The sequence below is a fragment of the Salmo trutta genome, chromosome 20 (genome assembly GCF_901001165.1).
Source record: "Salmo trutta chromosome 20, fSalTru1.1, whole genome shotgun sequence".
In the NCBI taxonomy this organism is placed as follows: Eukaryota; Metazoa; Chordata; class Actinopteri; order Salmoniformes; family Salmonidae; genus Salmo; species Salmo trutta.
The window spans coordinates 5,417,862-5,441,054 of NC_042976.1; the positions used below are offsets into that span (position 1 = coordinate 5,417,862).

The window sequence follows — 23,193 nt, forward strand, 5'->3', positions numbered from 1 at the left end:
TTGTTCTGAGAAATTAAGGCTATTCCATGCGAGAATTTGCCAAGAAACTTTAGATCTCGTACAAAGGTTTATACTACTCCCTTCACAGAACAGCGCAAACTGGCCCTAACCAGAATAGAAAGAGGAGTGGGAGGCCCCGGTACACAACTTGAGGACAAGTACATTAGAGTGTCTAGTTTGAGAAACAGATGCCTCACAAGTCCTCAACAGGCAGCTTCATGAAATAGTACCCGCAAAACACCAGTCTCAACGTCAACAGTGAAGAGGCAAATGCTGGCCTTCTAGACAGAGTTCCTCTGTCCAGTGTCTGTGTTCTTTTGTCCATCTTAATCTTTTCTTCAGCCTGAGATATGGCTTTTTCTTTGCAACTAGAAGGCCAGCATCCCGGATATAAGTATTACAATATAAGGTTCACAAGAGGTCAATCAATACAATTTATTTCATGAAGCCCTTTTACATCAGCAGTTGTCACAAAGTGATTTACAGATACCCAGCCTAAAACCCCAAACAACAAGTAATGCAAAGCAGAAGCACAGTGGCTAGGAGAACTCCCTTGAAGGCAGGAACCTAGGAAGAAACCTAGAGAGGAACCAGGCTCATGTGGTCATTAACGCCAGATAGGTTTTCAAGACGTTCAAACTTGTATAGATTTACAGCAGGGTCAGATTAAAACAATGATAGCTATAGAGGACAAACACTTCATCGCTTCAAGACTCAATATCAATTTACTTTTCACAGTCAGGAATTCAATGTGGAGTGGATCACAGTAGGATACAGTAAGGTCGAGTATAAAGTTAATCAAAAACTCTATTAAATATCAGCTGGCTTTTCATAGACAGGCATTCAAAGGTTCAAAGTGGAGTGGATCACATGACATTACAGGGTGGGATCTGTGGTCTATTCTTCAGCTCCTCAATTAATATTCCCATCTTTTTGTTCTGTTCCTCAGCCTGCTGCTTGAATAATTCCAGCAGAGCCTTCTGATTCTGGGTATTGGCGTCCCTTTCCAGTTGATTATTCTTCTTTATCTCCTCGATCTCTTGCCTCATTAGCTCAGCCTTCTCCTTATGGCCCATCTCCAGGAGATATTTCTGCTCCTGCATCCTGCGGTCCAGGGTCCTGTTGAACTCCTGCTGCTGTTGCTTCCTCTCCTTCTCCATCTTCTCTTCCATCTCCTTCAAGTAATTCTCCTGGCTAATGCGATTGTTCTCAATGTTGTGCTCCATCTCTGCCTGTTTCTCCTTGGATGCTGCTTTCTCCTGCTCCAGCTCAGCTGTTTTCTTCATCTCAGCTGGAAGAGCCAAGGAGAGAGATAAATAAGTAGGAAAACTCAACCACTCATTTTCTCATACAGATTCATACACATTAAAACCCTCTAGAGTCTATTTGCGCAACGGTGCGTCAATCTAAGTAACATAATAAAAAATACCCATTAAAATCTGGCAGTTTTAAGTTGGAATTTGTTTTTGCATTGGGCTGCGCCTCAATCCACCACATCTATCTATGTCGCCCTTCCGCATCTGCGGTGGAAAGGGGCAGATCTACTGCGTTGTTTGTCAGACCTCGAGACATCCTGACGGCTGTAGCATCCGAACGGTTTAGCCTACAAACTAATTATCACTCTATAGAAAGTGGAAACTCTCACGAACATGGTGGTGTTCCCCGTTTTGCTCTACGATCACAAGTGTCACGTGACTCATCTGAAAGTAACCCGGTACCAGTTTAAAAAAGGAGGTAGCTTTGTGCCAACAAAAAAAGGGGTTAAATATATGTCAAAAAATATATATCTATATTTTTTACCCTGAGCTTTCTTATATCTCCTAGATTTAGGACAGACATTTCAAACCTTATTCCTTATGATTTAATTTTTGACTATATTTTTGCCATTTAAGAGTGTGTTATTTAATGCATTTCTAGGGGCTATAGTAGTAAAGGACAAATTCAATATTTTATAAAATAATTGTTAATTACAGCAATGAGCCCAACATTTATTCTACTATTAAAATATACTAAAAAGTGTAAATAGGATAATTTTGGTCATGAAGTCAGTCTCGGCCAAAACAGATTTTTGAGATCGTGACTGCATCACAACGTAAATGAAGGTTAGGTTAGTTTCAATCCTGCCCACATGCCCACAGCTGACAGCACTCAAGTAATCATCAATTCAGAATGCAGCTGCACTTAATGCCTGTGGTAAATTTAGGTTGAATTTGGATATCCCTATGGTGCTAATTAGTCGGGCACCAGATTGGTATACAGTGAATTCAGAAAGTATTCATACCCCTTGACTTATTCCACATTTTGTTGTGGATTAAATATATTTTTTCTCTCACCCATCTACACATCTACACATACAATGACAACATGTTTAAAAAAAAAAATTTAAATACAAAAATGTCTAATTTACATAAGTATTCACAACCCTGAGTCAATACAGAATCACTTCTGGCAGCGAGTACAGCTGTGAGTCTTTTTGGGTAAGTCTCTAAGAGCATTCCACACCTGGATTGTACAATATTTGCTCATTATTATTTTCAAAATTCTTCAAAGTGGTTGTTTAACATTGCTAGACATCCATTTCCAGTCTTGCCATAGATTTTCAAGCAGATTTAAGTCCAAACTCTAACTCGGCCAAAACTGGAACTATATTCTTTGTAAGAATTTCCAGCGTAGATTTGGCCTTGCATTTTAGGTTATTGTCCTGCTGAAAGGTGGAAAGCTGAACAAGGTTTTCCTCTAAGATTTTACCTACGCTGAGCTTCCATTTGTTTATCCTGAAAAACTCAAAAGTTCTTAACAGTTACGAGCATACCCATAACATGATGCAGTCACCACTATGCTTGAAAATATGGAGAGTGGTACTCCGCAATGTGTTGTATTAGATTTGCCCCAAACATAACACTTTGTATTCATGACAAAAATTATATTTCTTTGTCATATTCTTTGCAGTATTACTTCAGTGCTTGTTTTTTTTTTCACCTTTATTTAACCAGGTAGGCTTGTTGAGAACAAGTTATCATTTACAACTGCGACCTGGCCAAGATAAAGCAAAGCAGTGCGACACAAACAACAACACAGAGTTACACATGGAATAAACAAACATACAGTCAATAACACAATAGAAAAATCTATATACAGTGTGTGCAAATGAGGTAAGATCAGGGAGGTAAGGCAATAAATAGTCCGTAGTGGCGAAGTAATTACAATTTAGCAATTAAATACTGGAGTGATAGATGTGCTGAAGATGAATGTGCAAGTAGAGATACTGGGGTGCAAAGGAGAAAAAATAACAATATGGGGATGAGGTAGTTGGATGGGCTATTTACAGATGGGCCATGTACAGGTGCAGTGATCTGTGAGCTGCTCTGAGAGCTAGTGCTTAAAGCTAGTGAGGGAGATATGAGTCTCCAGCTTCAGTGATTTTTGCAATTAGTTCAAGTCATTGGCAGCAGAGAACTGGAAGGAAAGGCGGCCAAAGGAGGAATTGGCTTTGGGGGTGACCAGTGAAATATACCTGCTGGAGTGCGTGCTACGGGTGGGTGCTGCTATGGAGACCAGTGAGCTGAGATAAGGCGGGGCTTTACCTAGCAAAGACTTATAGATGACCTGGAGCCAGTGGGGTTGGCGACGAATATGAAGCGAGGGCCAGCCAACGAGAGCATACAGGTCGCAGTGGCGTGTAGTATATGGGGCTTTGGTAACAAAACGGATGGCACTGTGATAGACTGCATCCAATTTTCTGAGTAGAGTGTTGGAGGCTATTTTATAAATGACATTGCCGAAGTCAAGGATTGGTAGGAGAGTCACTTTTACGAGGGTATGTTTGGCAGCATGAGTGAAGGATGCTTTGTTGTGAAATAGGAAGCCGATTCTAGATTTAATTTTGGATTGGAGATGCTTAATGTGAGTCTGGAAGGGGAGTTTACAGTCTAACCGGACACCTAGGTATTTGTAATTGTCCACATATTCTAAGTCAGAACTGTCCATAGTAGTAATGCTGGACGGGCGGGCAGGTGCAGTTTGTGATTGGTTGAAGAGCATGCATTTAGTTTTACTTGTATTTAAGAGCAGTTGGAGGCCACGGAATGAGAGTTGTATGGCATTGAAGATCGAACTGGAGGTTAGTTAACACAGTGTCCAAAGAAGGGCCAGAAGTATACAGAATGGTGTCATCTGCGTAGAGGTGGATCAGAGAATCCCTAGCAGCAAGAGCCACATCATTGATGTATACAGAGAAAAGAGTCAGCCCGAGAATTGAACCCTGTTTCACCCCCACAGAGACTGCCAGAGGTCTGGACAACAGGCCATCCGATTTGACACACTGAACTCTGTCTGAGAAGTAGTTGGTGAACCAGGCGAGGCAGTCATTTAAGAAACCAAGGCTGTTGAGTCTGCCGATAAGAATGTGGTTATTGACAGAGTCGAAAGCCTTGGCTAGGTCGATGAAGACGGCTGCAGAGTATTGTCTTTTATCGGTGGCGGTTATGATATCGTTTAGGACCTTGAGCGTGGCTGAGGTGCACCCATGACCAGCTCGGAAACCAGATTGCATAGCAGAAAAGGTACGGTGGGATTCAACATGGTCGGTGATCTGTTTGTTAACTTGGCTTTTGAAAACCTTAGAAAGACATGGTAGGATAGTAATAGGTCTATAACAGTTTGGGTCAAGAGTGTCTCCCCTTTTGAAGAGGGGGATGACCGCGGCAGCTTTCCAATCTTTGGGGATCTCAGACGATATGAAAGAGAGGTTGAACAGGCTAGTAATAGGGGTTGCAACAATTGCGGCGGATAATTTTAGAAAGAGAGGGTCCAGATTGTCTTGCCCAGCTGATTTGTAGGGGTCCAGATTTTGCAAATCTTTCAGAACATCAGCTATCTGGATTTGGGTGAAGGAGAAATGGGGGAGGTTTGGGCAAGTTGCTGTGGGGGTGCAGGGCTGTTGACTGGGGTAGCGGAAGCCAGGAGGAAAGCATGGCCAGCCGTAGAAAAATGAGTATTGAAATTCTCAATTATCGTGGATTTATCGGTGGTGACAGTGTTTCCTAGCCTCAGTGCAGTGGGCAGCTGGGAGGAGGTGATCTTATTCTCCATGGACTTTACAGTGTCCCAGAACTTTTGGGAGTTTGTGCTACAGGATACAACTTTGTGTTTGAAAAAGCTAGCCTTTGCTTTCCTTACTTCCCTGAAAAGTTGCATATCACGGGGGCTATTCAATGCTAATGCAGTACACCACAGGATGTTTTTGTGCTGGTCAAGGGCAGTCAGGTCTGGAATTAACCAAGGGCTATATCTGTACCTGGTTCTACATTTTTGAATGGGGCATGCTTATTTAAGATGGTGAGGAAAGCACTTTTAAAGAATAACCTGGCACCCTCTACTGACGGAATGAGGTCAATATCCTTCCAGGATACCCGGGCCAGGTCGATTAGAAAGGCCTGCTTGCTGAAGTGTTTTAGGGAGCGTTTGACAGTGATGAGGGGTGGTCATTTGACCACAGACCCATTACGGACGCAGGCAATGAGGCAGTGATCGCTGAGATCCTGGTCGAAGACAGCAGAGGTGTATTTAGAGGGCAGGTTGGTCAGGATGATATCTATGAGGGTGCCCGTGTTTACGGATTTGGGGTTGTACCTGGTAGGTTCATTGATCATTTGTATGAGATTGAGGGCATCTAGCTTAGATTGTAGGACGGCTGGGGTGTTAAGCATGTCCCAGTTTAGGTCACCTAACAGTACGAGCTCTGAAGATAGACGGGGGGCAATCAATTCACATATGGTGTCCAGGGCACAGCTGGGGGCAGAAGGTGGTCTATAACAAAAGGCAACAGTGAGAGACTTGTTTCTGGAAAGGTAGATTATTAGAAGTAGAAACTGGAATTGTTTGGACACAGACCTGGATAGTATGACATATTGAAAACAGGATGCATATTTTGGAATATTTTTGTTCTGTACAGGCTTCCATCTTTTCACTCTGTCATTTAGGTTAGTATTGTGAAGTAACTACAATGTTTTTGATCCATCCTCAGTTTTCTCCTATCACAGCCATTAAACTCTGTATCTGTTTTAAAGTCACCATTGGCCTAATGGTGAAATCCCTGAGCGGTTTCCTTCCTCTACGACAACTGAGTTAAGTAGGATGCCTGTATCTTTGTAAAGACTGCGTGTATTATATCGAAAGTGTAATTATTAACTTCACCATGCTCAAAGGGATATTCAGCATCTGCTTTTATTATTTTTACCCATCTACCAATAGGCGACCTTCTTCGCGAGGCGTTGGAAAACCTCCCTGGTCTTTGTGGTTGAATCTGTGTTTGAAAGAGTCAAGGGGTTGGAATAATTTCTGAAGGCACTGGGAGGGGAGAAAATCATATCATCCAAATTAGCAGATAATAGCAAAATGCTTATTTGTGAAATCATAATTGATATGTTCTAGTCGGCCACCAATAATACATTTTACTCCATGATACTTAAAGTTGTCATTTTGGGCGGGTTCTGGCATTAGGGTTAGGCCACTGTTCTTGTTTGCATCTTCTGTATTAGCCTATCACAGTAGATTATTATTTTATAATTGGAAATAAAAAAAGATTGAGGTGTGGCTTACCTTGTAATTTCTTATCTTTTTTAGTCAGTTGTTTGTCAGCTTGCAGGATGGAGTTGGACTCTGCACTCTTTCCCTTCAGGAACAGCTCCAGAAACTCCTCAGCCTGCAAAAAAATATGCCTTTTAGGTTGTTGCATTGATTTAGATTCAAACCGTAACCAAGTGACTAAAATTAGTTGGAATGTTTAATTGGTCATTACTGACTAATGACTAATGATGGATGTTTTTGATTCTCCAATACACTACGTTGTTGATGTTGTTTGGTTTCTAGCTCTTACTCCGACTCCTTTGTTGGGCTCGGCCCGGTACTGTTCCACCATGTTGTCATGGTGATTGCGGTAAAGCTCATAGCCTCCTGGTGTGGCGTACCTCCCCTCCTTCATCCAATGATCCATCTGAGCAGACAGATTCTCCAGAAGGGCCTCGCACTTCTTCTCTGAGGCATCCTTGTTTTGTTTGACAAGGTCGGCGGTGTGGTTGCCAATGGCCTCCTGAAAGATTTATTGGGAATTTTCAGATTCAGGCATGTGAACCCCGGTATGCCATGTTCCTATAGTGATAAAGGGTTACATATTGGCTCCATATCTATATTAGGCTTTTATTCAATATTCCAAGATTAAAAATCTAATCTGAGCAATAGTAGTGCAGTGTTCTTTTGTCTCAAGAAGTTAATTGATTGAGGAATTGCACTGATTGGCCATATTCCACCTGGTGTCGCTGGTGTTACTGTTACTGTTGATGATTATAATTGTGTTGCATAAACTAATCAATCATGTACCAGACACAGATCTAGATTGATGATCCATACCGCAAGAGCTTTCAAGAACTCCCCATTTTCGTCTTTGAAGGATCGCTTCATAAACGCCTGTGTGGCCTCGGTCTCTGAGCGAAGCTGGTTCTCTGACAGCTGATTGATGTCCACCGGGAATAAAGCCTTCACATCCTCCATTCCCTTCTGGTACACCGCCAGGCCCTCATCCACAGCAGCCTGGTTCTCAATTTTAGCCATGGCCAGCACCGCATTCCCCAGACAGGGCACATTGCCTTTGGCAATGGTCTCCACATAGGTGGTGACCAAATGCCCCAGCACTGCAATCAGATAGAGGTGTGAGGAAAAATATGTGCCACTACATATTTAGTGGTACAATAAAATTCAATATATCAAAATATTTATCCATTTTCATGTACTGTACTGTAGGTAGATATCTGACTCACTCTCTCCTGTCAATGTGTGTCCCCCTATAACAGTCTTCATACGGCTTTCCTGGAAAATGAAGCGGCAGAAAGTATCTGCGACCTCTCTGAAGCTTTCAGAAAGCTCAGCCTCGTCCATGGAGTCCAGTCGGTGCATGTTGTCAGGAGTTGTAGGGAAGGGGAACACAAAACACTTGCGTGAGGGGAAGAAGTTCCGGATGCACTGTCGCGGGAGGTTGTAGTCATTGATCTTTTTACTAGTACCTGAAAGATAACATTGGCATTACTAGATTTTATAGTAAGCAGATCTTGGGTACATCCCAATAACATCTCCTTTCTCCTCGAACCTGTTAGAGCTCTTGCACCATGAACTGACACGTTGTCCACCCAATCAATGATTCAGATAGTGAATCTAGTACTGAAAGCATAAGCTACAGCTAGCTAGCACTACAGTCTATAAAATGTGCTGAGTAATGGACACAAAGAGGGAGAAAGACAATAGATTAACAGTTTTTAACTAATACATTTCTTTAAAAATTAAGGAGATGCGAAAGAGAGAGAGCAATATTTAGTAGCATTTTTTTAACTTTCGAATGCAACTAGCTAGATTAACCTACTCAAACATCCGGCTAAAACAGTGAGGGATTATGTTAGCTAGCTGGCCATAGCTATCCAACACTGGAACTCGTCCAAGGTAAACTTTTGGTTTTATGAATTAATTGCCACCGGGGCCTGCAGGTGTAACTGCTAAACTGCTTGCTGACAGTACAGTCGTGGCCAAAAGATTTGAGAATGACACAAATATTAATTTTCACAATGTCTGCTGCCTCAGTTTGTATGATGGCAATTTGCATATAGTCCAGAATGTTATGAAGAGTGATCAGATGATTTCCAATTAATTGCAAAGTCCCTCTTTGCCATGCAAATAAATGAACTGAATCCCCCAAAAACATTTCCACTGCATTTCAGCCCTGCCACAAAAGGACCAGCTGACATCATGTCAGTGATTCTCTCGTTAACACAGGTGTGGGTGTTGACTAGGACAAGGCTGGAGATCACTCTGTCATGCTGATTGAGTTCGAATAACAGACTGGAAGCTTCAAAAGTAGGGTGGTGCTTGGAATCATTGTTCTTCCTCTGTCAACCATGGTTACCTGCAAGGAAACACGTGCTGTCATCATTACTTTGCACAAAAAGGGCTTCACAGGCAAGGATATTGCTGCCAGTAAGATTGCACCTAAATCAACCATTTATCGGATCATCAAGAACTTCAAGGAGAGAAGTTCAATTGTAGTGAAGAAGGCTTCAGGGCGCCCAAGAAAGTCCAGCAAGCGCCAGGACCGTCTCCTAAAGTTGATTCAGTTGTGGGATCGGGGCACCACCAGTAAAGAGCTTGCTCAGGAATGGCAGCAGGCAGGTGTGAGTGCATCTGCACGCACAGTGAGGCAAAGACTTTTGGAGGATGCCTGGTGTCAAGAAGGGCAGGAAAGAAGCCACTTCTCTCCAAGAAAAACATCAGGGACAGACTGATATTCTGCAACAGGTACAGGGATTGGACTACTGAGGACTGGGGTAAAGTCATTTTCTCTGATGAATCCCATCAGTCCTGTGTCATGCCAACAGTAAATCATCCTGAGACCATTCATGTGTGGGGTTTTTTCTCAGTCAAGGGAGTGGGCTCACTCACATTTTTGCCTAAGAACATAGCCATGAATTAAGAATGGTACCAACACATCCTCCGAGAGCAACTTCTCCCAACCATCCAGGAACAGTTTGGTGACGAACAATGCCTTTTCCAGCATGATGGAGCACCTTGCCATAAGGCAAAAGTGATAACTAAGTGGCTCGGGGAACAAAACATCAATATTTTGGGTCCATGGCAAGGAAACTCCCAGGACCTTAATCCCATTGAGAATTTGTGGTCAATCCTCAAGAGGCAGTGGGCAAACAATAACCCAGAAATTCTGACAATCTCCAAGCATTGATTATGCAAGAAAGGGCTGCCATCAGTCAGGATGTGGCCCAGAAGTTAATTGACAGCATGCCAGGGCTGATTGCAGAGGTCTTGAAAAAGAAGGGTCAACACTGCAAATATTGACTCTTTGCATCAACTTCATGTAATTGTCAATATAAGCCTTTGACACTTATGAAATGCTTATAATTATACTTCCGTATTCCATAGTAACATCTGACAAAAATATCTAAAGACACTGAAGCAGCAAACTTTGTGGAAATTAATATTTTTGTCATTCTCAAAACTTTTGGCCACGACTGTACACTGTACTGGATGATTGTAGCTGGTTTACTAATGCATTAGTTCAAGTAGCTATGTTGTCTAGCTATGATGGTAGCTAATATGCTGACAATGATGTAGGCTTTGTGTAGCGTTTAGTGGTTATGATATGAAGGTTTGGTTTGGAAAGGTATTTTTCGTCTGGTCGCACTGCACTCCACAAGCAAAGAGAAAAGGTCAGAGGAGGAAAGCCCGTAGATGTGAGAAGGAATCTACAATGAACAAAATTATCATGCTGTTTGTATGTGTTTGCGTGTGATCAGAGGTGTATTCATTCCCCTAATTCTGTTGAAAAACATGTCTTAAACGGAAGCAAACGGAACAAAACGGGGATAAACATACTTGAATTTGTCCAATAGAAATTATTATAGACACTGTGTCCTGGGATTTCCTATGATTTTCTATGTAGAAGAACCTCTTACAGTACTATAGACACTATTTCCTGGGATTTCCTATGATCTTCTATGTAGAAGAACCCCTTACAGTATTATAAACACTACGTCCTGGGATTTCCTATGATCTTCTATGTAGAAGAACCCCTTACAGTATTATAGACACTATGTCCTGGGATTTCCTATGGTCTTCTATGTAGAAGAACCCCTTGGCTTCTATCGACTCTTGTGTAGCTTACATGTGTGTGTTTGTGAGTGTCTCAGCTTTTCCTATTGGGGTCATAATGGTCTGTAGCTCAAACTGTTCGGACATTAAAGACAGTTTTGTGAGAAGAACCGTTTTCGGCGATCCACCCTTGTCACACAAACAACGTTCTATCTCAGCCCCCATTAATCACTCAGGTTAATGGTTGGTATCTGCGGATGAAGAAGGAATAGACACATCCGATTAAAAAAAGGATATATAGCTCAAACACACAATGTTTAAAAGGGGTTGAAGGTAATAAATCACGCCGGTGTGATTGTGGGACTCAAACCGAGATGGATAAAAACAACAGGTTTTAGGCCTATTGCTGATTGATCATGATTATACTGTTATTTGTAAATAGTAGAGGTATTTGTATATACACTGCTCAAATAAATAAAGGGAACACTAAAATAACACATCCTAGATCTGAATGAATGAAATAATCTTATTAAATACTTTTTTCTTTACATAGTTGAATGTGCTGACAACAAAATCACACAAAAATAATCAATGGATATCCAATTTATCAACCCATGGAGGTCTGGATTTGGAGTCACACTCAAAATTAAAGTGGAAAACCACACTACAGGCTGATCCAACTTTGATGTAATGTCCTTAAAACAAGTCAAAATGAGGCTCAGTAGTGTGTGTGGCCTCCACGTGCCTGTATGACCTCCCTACAATGCCTGGGCATGATCCTGATGAGGTGGCTGATGGTCTCCTGAGGGATCTCCTCCCAGACCTGGACTAAAGCATCCGCCAACTCCTGGACAGTCTGTGGTTGTCAAGTCCTGGCCAGTATAAGGGTTAATTGTTATTGTAGTTTGGTCAGGACGTGGCAGAGGGTATTTGTTTTATGTGGTTCAGGGTGGTGTTTTTTTAGTAAGGGCATTTGATTTAGTATTCCGGGGGTTTTTGGGCACTGTTTGAGATTCATGTATTCTATGTTTAGTGTAGGTAGTCTGTTTCTATGTTGAGTTAATTGGGGTGGACTTCCAATTGAAGGCAGCTGTGTGGTGTTGCCTTTGATTGGAAGTCCTATATTAGTTGGGTGTGTTTGTCTGTGTGTTTGTGGGAGATTGTTTCTTGTTTTGCCGAGTGAGCCTTTCAAGACTGTTTTGTTGTTAGTTTCGTTTTGTTGTTTTGGTGTGTTCATTCTGAGTTAATAAATGTCAAGATGAGCGTACACATACCTGCTGTGTTTTGGTCCTCCATTTCCAACGACAACTGTGACAGTGGTGCAACGTGGCGTTGGTGGATGGAGCGAGACATGATGTCCCAGATGTGCTCAATTGGATTCAGGTCTGGGGAACTGGCGGGCCATTCCATAGCATCAATAGCTTCCTCTTGCAGGAACTGCTAACACACTCCAGCCACATGAGGTCGTTGTTGCATTAGGAGGAACCCAGGGCCAACCGCACCAGCATATGGTCTCACAAGGGGTCTGAGGATTTCATCTCGGTACCTAATGGCAGTCAGGCTACCTCTGGCGAGCACATGGAGGGCTGTGCAGCCCCCCAAAGAAATGCCACCCCACACCATGACTGACCCACCGCCAAACCGGTCATGCTGGAGGATGTTGCAGGCAGCAGAACGTTTTCCACGGCGTCTCCAGACTCTGTCACGTCTGTCACATGTGCTCAGTGTGAACCTGCTCTCATCTGTGAAGAGCACAGGGCGCCAGTGGCGAATTTGCCAATCTTGGTGTTCTCTGGCAAATGCCAAACATCCTGCACGGTGTTGGGCTGTAAGCACAACCCCCACCTGTGGACGTCGGGCCCTCATACCACCCTCATGGAGTCTGTTTCTGACCGTTTGAGCAAACACATGCACGTTTGTGGCCTGCTGGAGGTCATTTTGCAGGGCACTGGCAGTTCTCCTCCTGCTCCTCCTTGCACAAAGGCGGAGGTAGCGATCCTGCTGCTGGGTTGTTGCCCTCCTACGGCTTCCTCCACGTCTCCTGATGTACTGGCCTGTCTCCTGGTAGCGCCTCCATGCTCTGGACACTACGTTGACAGACACAGCAAACCTTCTTGCCACAGCTCGCATTGATGTGCCATCCTGGATGAGCTGCACTACCTGAGCCACTTGTGTGGGTTGTAGACTCCGTCTCATGCTACCACTGGAGTGAAAGCACCGCCAGCATTCAAAAGTGTCCAAAACATCAACCAGGAAGCATAGGAACTGAGAAGTGGTCTGTGGTCACCACCTGCAGAACCACTCCTTTATTGGGGGTGTCTTGCTAATTGCCTATAATTTCCACCTGTTGTCTATTCCATTTGCACAACAGCATGTGACATTTATTGTCAGTGTTGCTTCCTAAGTGGACAGTTTGATTTCACAGAAGTGTGATTGACTTGGAGTTACATTGTGTTGTTTAAGTGTTCCCTTTATTTTTTTGAGCAGTGTATATAGCCAGCCGCACCAATGTGTTGGAGGAAACACTGTACACCTGATGACCTGGTCAGCGTGCACTGCGCCCGGCCCGCCACAGGAGTCGCTAGTGCGCGATGAGACAAGGATATCCCAGTCGGCCAAACCCTCCCTAACCCGGACAACGCTGGGCCAATTGTGTGCCGCCCCATCGGTCTCCCGGGCATGACCAGCTGCAACAGTGCTTGGACTCGAACACAGAATCTTTAGGGGCACAGCTAGCACTGCGATGCAGCGCCATGACCACCCGGGAGGCCCTATAGAGTTATTTTTAAGCAATAAGACCTGAGAGAATGTGATATATTTAAACAATAAAGGGGGGTGTGATATGTGGCAAATATAGCACGGCTAAGTGCTGTTCTTTAGCACGACGCAACGCGGAGTGCCTGGATACAGCCATTAGCCGTGGTATATTGGCCATATACCACAAACACTGAGGTGCCTTATTGCTATTATAAACTGGTTACCAATGTAATTAGAGCAGTAAAAATAAATGTTTTGTCATACCCGTTGTATACAGTCTAATATACCATGACTGTCAGCCAATCCGCATTCAGGTCTCAAACCACCACGTGTGGTTAATTTAAGTAATAAGGCCTGAGAGTGAGGTATGTTTAAGTAATAATGCCTGAGAGAGTGAGGTATTTTTAAGCAATAAGGCCTGAAAGAGTGAGGTATGTTTAAGTAATAAGGCCTGAGAGAGTGAGGTATATGTGTAGAGTGTCTCGGGCGTGGAGCATGCTCAGGCAGTCCTCGCTAGTATAGGTGGCGTAAAGTCGCTTGTTTTTTTATAAACAGACTATGTTGCAGTTAAAGATGCTAGCTATCCTAGCTTGCCAGAGCCCTTTTTGCCCATAAAGGGGCTTCACGCTGGCTTTACAGTTTCATAGAAGCACTACGAATGTTAGAAGCTTGTCCATGTTTAATGTTCCCCCCTTTGTTCCCCCACGTTCCACAGTGTCCACGGGGTTCAAGGGGTATATCAATCTCTCCAGGGTGAGAGTGAGAAGTTGTGTCTCTATCCGCAAGAGGGCGCCCCTCCCCCATAGACATTCGCCGCAAAAGTCATGGCTCTGTCCTACAGGTCCTTCATTTTGAACTATTTCCCTTTCACTTCCTGCCTTTGCTTCTGAAGAGCAACAGAGGTTACATGCCCCGTGTCCAGTGTGAGCTTTACGCACATATATTGAATGGACCCGGGAAATCTGGTGATGAGACCAACTTGTTGTCTGTTTTGCTAATCCAGGATGTGGCAGGATGCTCTCCAAGCAGCGCCTCTCCCACTGGATTGTGTAGGCTATCTCCTTGGCATATAGCAGCAAGGAGAAAGAGTTACCTAGTGGTGTACACGCCCACTCCACCAGGGTCTGGCAGCATCTTGGACATTGTTTAATGGGTTGACTATAGGAGATATATGGGCTGTAGCATCAACCACAAACTGTTGAGGTTTTATCATTTGGATGTAACTACTCCCAGTATAGCCCACAGTGTGCTTAAAGCTGGGACAGTGGAAAGTCACTAGGTACTGTTCCTAGGTTAGCCCACAGTGTGCTTAAAGCTGGGACAGTGGAAAGTCACTAGGTACTGTTCCTAGTATAGCCCACAGTGTGCTTAAAGCTGGGACAGTGGAAAGTCACTAGGCAGCGTGTAGTGTGCACAATACCCAGACTGACGCATCTGGCGGGGTCAAGTCTGGGTGGTCCATTCCGTTTAGCGTCCATTGGGCTCGGCTTGGCCGTGATTATATTTCCCAACAGTATGTTGTGCCAAAGTCGACTTACTAAAAGGTAATGTTTTATACTTTTTCTTTATTCACCACAGGATTCATACGACTTGCATCAGTCACTCCAGGAATATTTTTCATCTCTTCAACATCCACTTCCCATGAGACGCCAGATATTACCCCCTTGAGGAGTGCCTTGTTCCAAAGAGACACACACAACACTTCAAACTTATCAAATCGGGTGAGACGCCACACGTTTCTTCTGACCCGCAGAAGCACAACAAATCTAAACAAGCCCACCTCTCGTGATCCTCACAGCCTTCACTTTTCCCAGCACTCTCACCTCCAGTTTGGAAACCTCAAATGGATTCCGCAAGATTGGTAAATAGATTGACATTTTTTTTAACCTTAATTTAACTAGAGCAAAGAGCAAATTCTTATTTACAATGACAGCCTAGCGGGGAACAGTGGGTTAACTGCCTTGCTCAGGGGTAGAACAATAGATTTTTACCTTGTCAGGTCGAGGTTTTGATCCAACAACCTTTCAGTTACTGGCCCAACTCTCTAACCACTAGGCTACCTGCAACCCCTGTAACGTTATGTAAAATGTATGTATATGTAGCAGAAAGCTGTACAAAAAAACAACAAAGATATTTTTCCTCTGAAGCGGTGGGTTGGTTCAAATAAAATAAAAATAATAATAATTGCAGCAATAAATCAGAGCCTCACGCTTATCACCTGTGGGAGGCAGGACTTACAGTAAGGAACGGATTTCATTGGCCATGTCAGGAGTGATTGTAGATCCTTCAACCAAAGTCGCGAGAGTGCGACTCCCTATAGTATGTTGTACTCCTTCAGGGAACAGTAGTTATAGTCATAACATTACACTTTGCATCATACCGTGGTATATTGTCTGATATACACACAGCTGGAATGCTGTTTAAGTCAATCAGCATCTAGGTCTCAAACTACCTGGTTTATAATAATCAATATCACCTTTTTTGAGTTGCAGGGAATTCTCCAGATACTGGTCTGGAGTGATTTCTCCGCCGTCGATCTCGAGCTTTAGAGTGAAATCTCTGACGGTCCACACAAAATTAGGAAAGAACTGCGCAAATTGGGTGCCCTCTCCTTCCTCCTCATTGTCAGTGGTAGACTTCACCTTGATCCTCTCTGTCAGCTCGTTCACATATCTATAGGACCGGTTGAGGATTGATACAGGAGTTCCCAAAGCTCATGTCAATCTCATGCACAGTTTGAGTACAGGGGCTTGAATGAAAAACAACCAAACAAAATAAGTAATTTTCAGTTTAGATTTCAACTGACACAGTAACGTAATTTGTTTGAACGTCACAGACATTGCTTTTAGTCAACATCAGCTCTTAAAGTTCACTAAAGCTAAGAATCAATCCCGGGAATCGGCATTCTGAGATTTCTCAAGCCTTTCAGTTTCCAGAGAAACAAAATTACTACGTTGCACTGATGCAACATGAATATAGCATATTTAATTAATTGGAACATATTTAGGTGGAGCATTATTTCAATTAAATTATCTACCATATGAATGGTTAGGTCCAGCCTACAGTTTAATAATGTTAAAAAAATACATTAAAATGTATTAAAATGTTCATCACAATTATCTAAGCTACCACTAATATGTCTGAGATGACTATCAAAAGCCTAACAAACAAACTATCAAATTAAAGACCACAACAGATTATGTCCACAAGATGCCACAGAATGGAGCCAAATGTTGACCCAAAAGGATACTGAAGCTTCTCCACAGCATCATTATCGATGGTCCCTCGACTGTTGTAGACCAGAGTACTGCTTAACAGAATGGCCAGGGAGAAGATCCAGGCATCATTCTTAGAATCCCCCTGAAACAAGTATCACGTCAAATCAAAGCAAATTTTATTTGTCACATGCGCCGAATACAACAGACAACCTTACAGTGAAATGCTTACTTACGAGCCCTTAACCAACAGTGCAGTTTTAAGAAAAATACAAACAAAATAAAAATAAAGAAAAGTAACAAATAATTAAAGATCAGCAGTAAATAACTGTCACGTTCTGACCAGTAAGGGGTTATTGTAGTTTGGTCAGGACGTCGCAGGGGGGTATTTGGTTTATGTGGTTCGGGGTGTGTGTCTATGTAGAGGGGTGTTTGATTTATGTATTCCGGGGTTTTTGGGCACTGTTCTATGTTAGAGTATTTCTATGTTCTGTCTAGTCTAGTCTATTTCTATGTTTAGATAATTGGGGGTTGAGCCTTCAATTGGGGGCAGCTGTTTCTTGTTGCCTTTGATTGAAGGTCCTATAATTTAGTTAGTAATCTAAGAGGAATATGAAATATAAACTCGGACAAAACAGAGATGCTTGTTCTAGGTCCCAAGAAACAAAGAGATCTTCTGTTCAATCTGACAATTAATCTGGATGGTTGTACAGTCGTCTCAAATAAAACTGTGAAGGACCTCGGTGTTACTCTGGACCCTGATCTCTCTTTTGAAGAACATATCAAGACTGTTTCAAGGACAGCTTTTTTCCATCTACGTAACATTGCAAAAATCAGAAACTTTCTGTCCAAAAATGACGCAGAAAAATTAATCTATGCTTTTGTTACTTCTAGGCTGGACTACTGCAGTGCTCTACTTTCCGGCTACCCGGATAAAGCACTAAACAAACTTCAGTTAGTGCTAAATACGGCTGCTAGAATCCTGACTAGAACCAAAAAATTTGATCATATTACTCCAGTGCTAGCCTCCCTACACTGGCTTCCTGTTAAGGCAAGGGCTGATTTCAAGGTTTTACTGCTAACCTACAAAGCATTACATGGGCTTGCTCCTACCTATCTTTCCGATTTGGTCCTGCCGTACATACCTACACGTACGCTACGGTCACAAGACGCAGGCCTCCTAATTGTCCCTAGAATTTCTAAGCAAACGACTGGAGGTAGGGCTTTCTCCTATAGAGCTCCATTTTTATGGAATGGTCTGCCTACCCATGTGAGAGACGCAGACTCAGTCTCAACCTTTAAGTCTTTACTGAAGACTTATCTCTTCAGTAGGTCCTATGATTAAGTATAGTCTGGCCCAGGAGTGTGAAGGTGAACGGAAAGGCTGGAGCAACGAACCGCCCTTGCTGTCTCTGCCTTGCCGGTTCCCCTCTTTCCACTGGGATTCTCTGCCTCTAACCCTATTACAGGGGCTGAGTCACTGACTTACTGGTGTTCTTCCATGCCGTCCATGGGAGGGGTGCGTCACTTGAGTGAGTTGAGTCACTGACGTGGTCTTCCTGTCTGGGTTGGCGCCCCCCCTTGGGTTGTGCCATGGCGGAGATTTTGTGGGCTATACTCGGCCTTGTCTTCGGACGGTAAGTTGGTGGTTGTAGACATCCCTCTAGTGGTGTGGGGGCTGTGCTTTGGCAAAGTGGGTGGGGTTATATCCTGCCTGTTTGGCCCTGTCCGGGGGTATCATCGGATGGGGCCACAGTGTCTTCTGATCCCTCCTGTCTCAGCCTCCAGTATTTATGCTGTAGTAGTTTATGTGCCGGGGGGCTAGGGTCAGTCTGTTTCATCTGGAGTATTCTCTTGTCTTATCCGGTGTCCTGTGTGAATTTAAATATGCTCTCTCTAATTCTCTCTTTCTCTCTTTCTTTCTTTCTTTCTCTCGGAGGACCTGAGCCCTAGGACCATGCCTCGGGACTACCTGGCATGATGACTCCTTGCTGTCCCCAGTCCACCTGGCCATGCTGCTGCTCCAGTTTCAACTGTTCTGCCTGCGGCCACGGAACCCTGACCTGTTCACCGGACGTGCTTGTTGCACCCTCGACAACTACAATGATTATTATTATTTGACCATGCTGGTCATTTATGAACATTTTAACATCTTGACCATGTTCTGTTATAATATCCACCCGGCACAGCCAGAAGAGGACTGGCCACCCCTCATAGCCTGGTTCCTCTCTAGGTTTCTTCCTAGGTTTTTGGCCTTTCTAGGGAGTTTTTCCTAGGGAGTTTTTCCTAGCCACCGTGCCTCTTTCACATGCATTGCTTGCTGTTTGGGGTTTTAGGCTGGGTTTCTGTACAGCACTTTGAGATTTCAGCTGATATACGAAGGGCTATATAAATACATTTGATTTGATTTTGATTTGATTTGAATGTTTAATGTGGATTGTAAAGAGATTGAATTTTGACCCCTCACCTTCTCCACGTCCCCCAGCCCCTCTGTATCCAGCAGCACCAGGGTGTGGTCTGTTTTTTCAGGATGAGGGACACACTACATCCAGATGCCCTTAGTCTTGGACTGGATGGTGGCTCCAAGGGCAAAACCTAAATCAACAGAGATTATTGAGGACATTTACAGTATAAATATTAAACCAGCCTATAACACTGTTACAGAGCTGGACCAGAGCTACTGCAGACCAGAACAAGCTAGCTACTAGCTACGCCTTAGACCAGAGTTAGTTAGTACGGATGAGAACTAGTGCAGGCCAGAACTAGCTAACTACTAGCTACGCCGTGGACCAGAGTTAGTTAGTGCAGACCAGAGCTAGTGCAGACCAGCGCTAGCTAGCTACTAGCTACACCCTGGATCAGAGTTAGTTAGTGCGGACCAGCACTAGCTAGCTACGAGCTCTTACTAGTTTGTGTGGACCAGAGTTAGTGCGGACCAGAACTAGCTAGCTACTAGCTATGCCCTGGATCAGAGTTAGTTAGTGCGGACCAGCACTAGCTAGCTACGAGCTCTTACTAGTGCTGGTCCACAGTATAGCGGGGGGAGGGTGGCGGGTGACTCTCAGCTTTAATTTAAGTGTATTTTCCTCCATATTAGGTGAACTGTTTAGAAATTGTTGCACCTTTTGTACATATTCTCCCCTATTTTAGGGGACCAAAAATACTGGGACAAATTCACTTAGAAATTAATGGTAAATAATGTATTTTGTCATATTTGAGTCACTTTTGTTGTAAATAAGAATACGCATAGTTACGCATAGTCCTGAATGAATCGTGAATAATGATGAGTGAGAAAGTTCATACCTCCAAGACATGCTAACCTCTCACCATTACAATAACAGTGGAGATTAGCATTTTATATCATACCCCCAAGACATGCTAACCTCTCACCACTACAATAACAGTGGAGATTAGCATTTTATATCATACCCCCAAGAAATGCTAACCTCTCATCATTACAATAACAGGGGAGGTTAGCATTTTATATCATACCCCCAAGACATGCTAACCTCTCACCATTACAATAACAGGGGAGGTTAGCATTTTATATCATACCTCCAAGACATGCTAACCTCTCACCATTACAATAACAGTGGAGATTAGCATTTTATATCATACCCCCAAGACATGCTAACCTCTCACCATTACAATAACAGTGGAGATTAGCATTTTATATCATACCCCCAAGAAATGCTAACCTCTCATCATTACAATAACAGGGGAGGTTAGCATTTTATATCATACCCCCAAGACATGCTAACCTCTCACCATTACAATAACAGGGGAGGTTAGCATTTTATATCATACCTCCAAGACATGCTAACCTCTCACCATTACAATAACAGGGGAGGTTAGCATTTTATATCATACCCCCAAGACATGCTAACCTCTCACCGTTACAATAACAGGGGAGGTTAGCATTTTATATCATACCTCCAAGACATGCTAACCTCTCATCATTACAATAACAGTGGAGATTAGCATTTTATATCATACCCCCAAGACATGCTAACCTCTCACCGTTACAATAACAGGGGAGGTTAGCATTTTATATCATACCCCCAAGACATGCTAACCTCTCACCATTAAAATAACTGGGGAGGTTAGCATTTTATATCATACCCCCAAGACATGCTAACCTCTCACCATTACAATAACAGTGGAGATTAGCATTTTATATCATACCCCCAAGACATGCTAACCTCTCACCATTACAATAACAGGGGAGGTGAGCATCTTTCTGTCACTGTACCAATACTTTGTTAGCTCACTGTACATATATTTTTGTAACTCAGTCAGGGTCTTAACTTACTATTGAGAGTCAGAAAATCAGAATACACAAAGTGCAATTTCAAAATGCGTTGGTGCATCAGCAGTTTCCCTCTTGTTACTGTACGTCATTCACTCAATTAACCCATGTCAGCTTTTACGGTAGATTGCTAGGTAAGGTAGTCCAGACAGTTATCTAACCCTTAGAGTAGGCTTAATCATCACCAAATGACTGACTGGACAAGCAGGGCTTGTGCTCAGGGGCCCTGACCTCCAGGGGGTTTCCCATTGATTTTGTTAGTCACTCTCAAACAGATATGTTATGACCTGGCTCAATGGAAAGGGAAAGGGGGATACCTAGTCAGTTGTACAACTCAATGTATTCAACTGAAATGTGTCTTCCTTATTTAACCCAACCCCTCTGAATCAGAGAGGTGCAATCAACACCAAATGGACCCCAATTTAAGTTTAATTTAAGAACAATGTAGTTACACAGGATATACTTGTAATTATCATGTAGCAACTTATTGTAAAGTGAAACCCAGTAGTAGGGTATTTTAAATTCTATACTAGTTACAATGTAAAATTTGCAGTTAATAGGCTAATGAGGTGAAATTAGGAGACAACAGAACATTAAGTATAATATTACCATATTCTCTTTAAAGGATTTCAAGGATGAGAAAGTAATTTCAGAAGTTAGCATATTTCATTATTTACCAAAAACAGCTGCAAATTCCAACAAAACAACATCATGTTTTTAAGTTCTAGTTCCTTGCCTTGTCTAACAACACTATCATGAATCTAATATGTTTTGTGGTTCAGAGTGCAGTATTTATTTAGTTTCATAAGGGAGATGGAGAGGACAGGTTATGATTGTGACCATGGTGATTTCAATACTTTTGTTTAAATCTATCAAAAGTAGAGAACTTTCCAGACCGTGAGCGGTCTTCTTTCACAACATGTAATGAGGACAGGAAGAAGGGGTCCTTATGGTAAAGCTGACCCTGCTCATTCCTGATTCATTTAGGATTTTTAGAAAGATCTGAGTTGACCAACATTCTGCACACGTTTTTAAGGAATCACAGTTTTGGGAGAAATATTCCTTGACGTCACAGAGGGCTATTGTAAGGAACTACATGAGGTCATTTTTTCAGGTAATATTCATTTTTTACATTTTTGCAACAACTTTTTGGGAGAGTTTGAAATTGTGATCATTTCCTCATGACATTGGCATTTCTGTGCATGGAAATTAATAAAGTAAAAAAAATATTTGATATATATATATATATCTTTCTACGGTTATTACTGTGTAGCTACAGAGTTTTAGGGGAAACTTAATGTACAGTGTTACCAAAAAAGACTGATGATGTCCAAACCTGTTTGTAAAGAAAGATATATTTGTCTCTCACCATTTCTCTTCTGAGCCAGCTTGTTCATGAGGTAGGACTTGCCGGTGCGATACAGCCCGACCACAGACACAACTACGACTTTCTGTTTCAGTCCCTTCAGGTAGTCGATGGCCTCTGGTTCTATGCAAAGCTCTCCGTCGGCGTTTTTAACGAGGCACATTGGGGAGTCCATGGTCAAGTGACTTCACAAGATCGCTTCAAAGTAAATGGTTGATACAAGTTAATCATCATTAATACTTATTTTACCTCTATGATGCTATTCCTTGTCATGTCAATAGCAAAATACAACACATTTTGTCATCATGAACCATTTTACTTCCAATAATGATCTGTAACAATAATAAATAGTAAATAGTTAGACAGCATCTTAAGGCAAAATTCTAATGCAGGGATCTCCTGCTCCAGTAGTGACTGGTTCTATAGGCTTGTATTGTAATCCAGCACTAACATGCCTGGTCCAAAATATCAAGGTCCAGACTGAAGATCATCATTAGTTGATCATTTGACACAGGTTTGTTATTGCTATTTGTGTTTGTCTGCAAGAGTGACAGTAAAACATGAGAACAATTCTACAGCCAAATCAGGGTGGAGCAGATGATATAGATAAACTCTGAAAAATATTGATCATGAAGGAACGCCTGGGGTGAGAAATTTTATAAATGTCTCTTCATATTTATACAACGATCAGAGTTTTTCAGTTTGGTAGTTTAGTGCAAACAATACGAAAGTGGTCGCTGAAATCATTTTAAAAGACATCACAGGCCAAGAGTTTGAATACCTATGCGCTTGGAAATCAGAAGAGACAGGAAGTCAGGCTTGATACTCACATATACTCGTAGTTTCGCTGAGAGCCAAGTATCCTCTGCAATGATGGCAAAAGCACTAAGCTGCAGGCTATT

The 23,193-nt window shown here is 42.6% G+C and overlaps 1 pseudogene; it reads right to left on the bottom strand.

Annotated features, from left to right (window-relative positions):
* Positions 1-420: 420 nt before the first annotated feature.
* Positions 421-23,193, bottom strand: LOC115155452 (guanylate-binding protein 1-like; annotated as a pseudogene).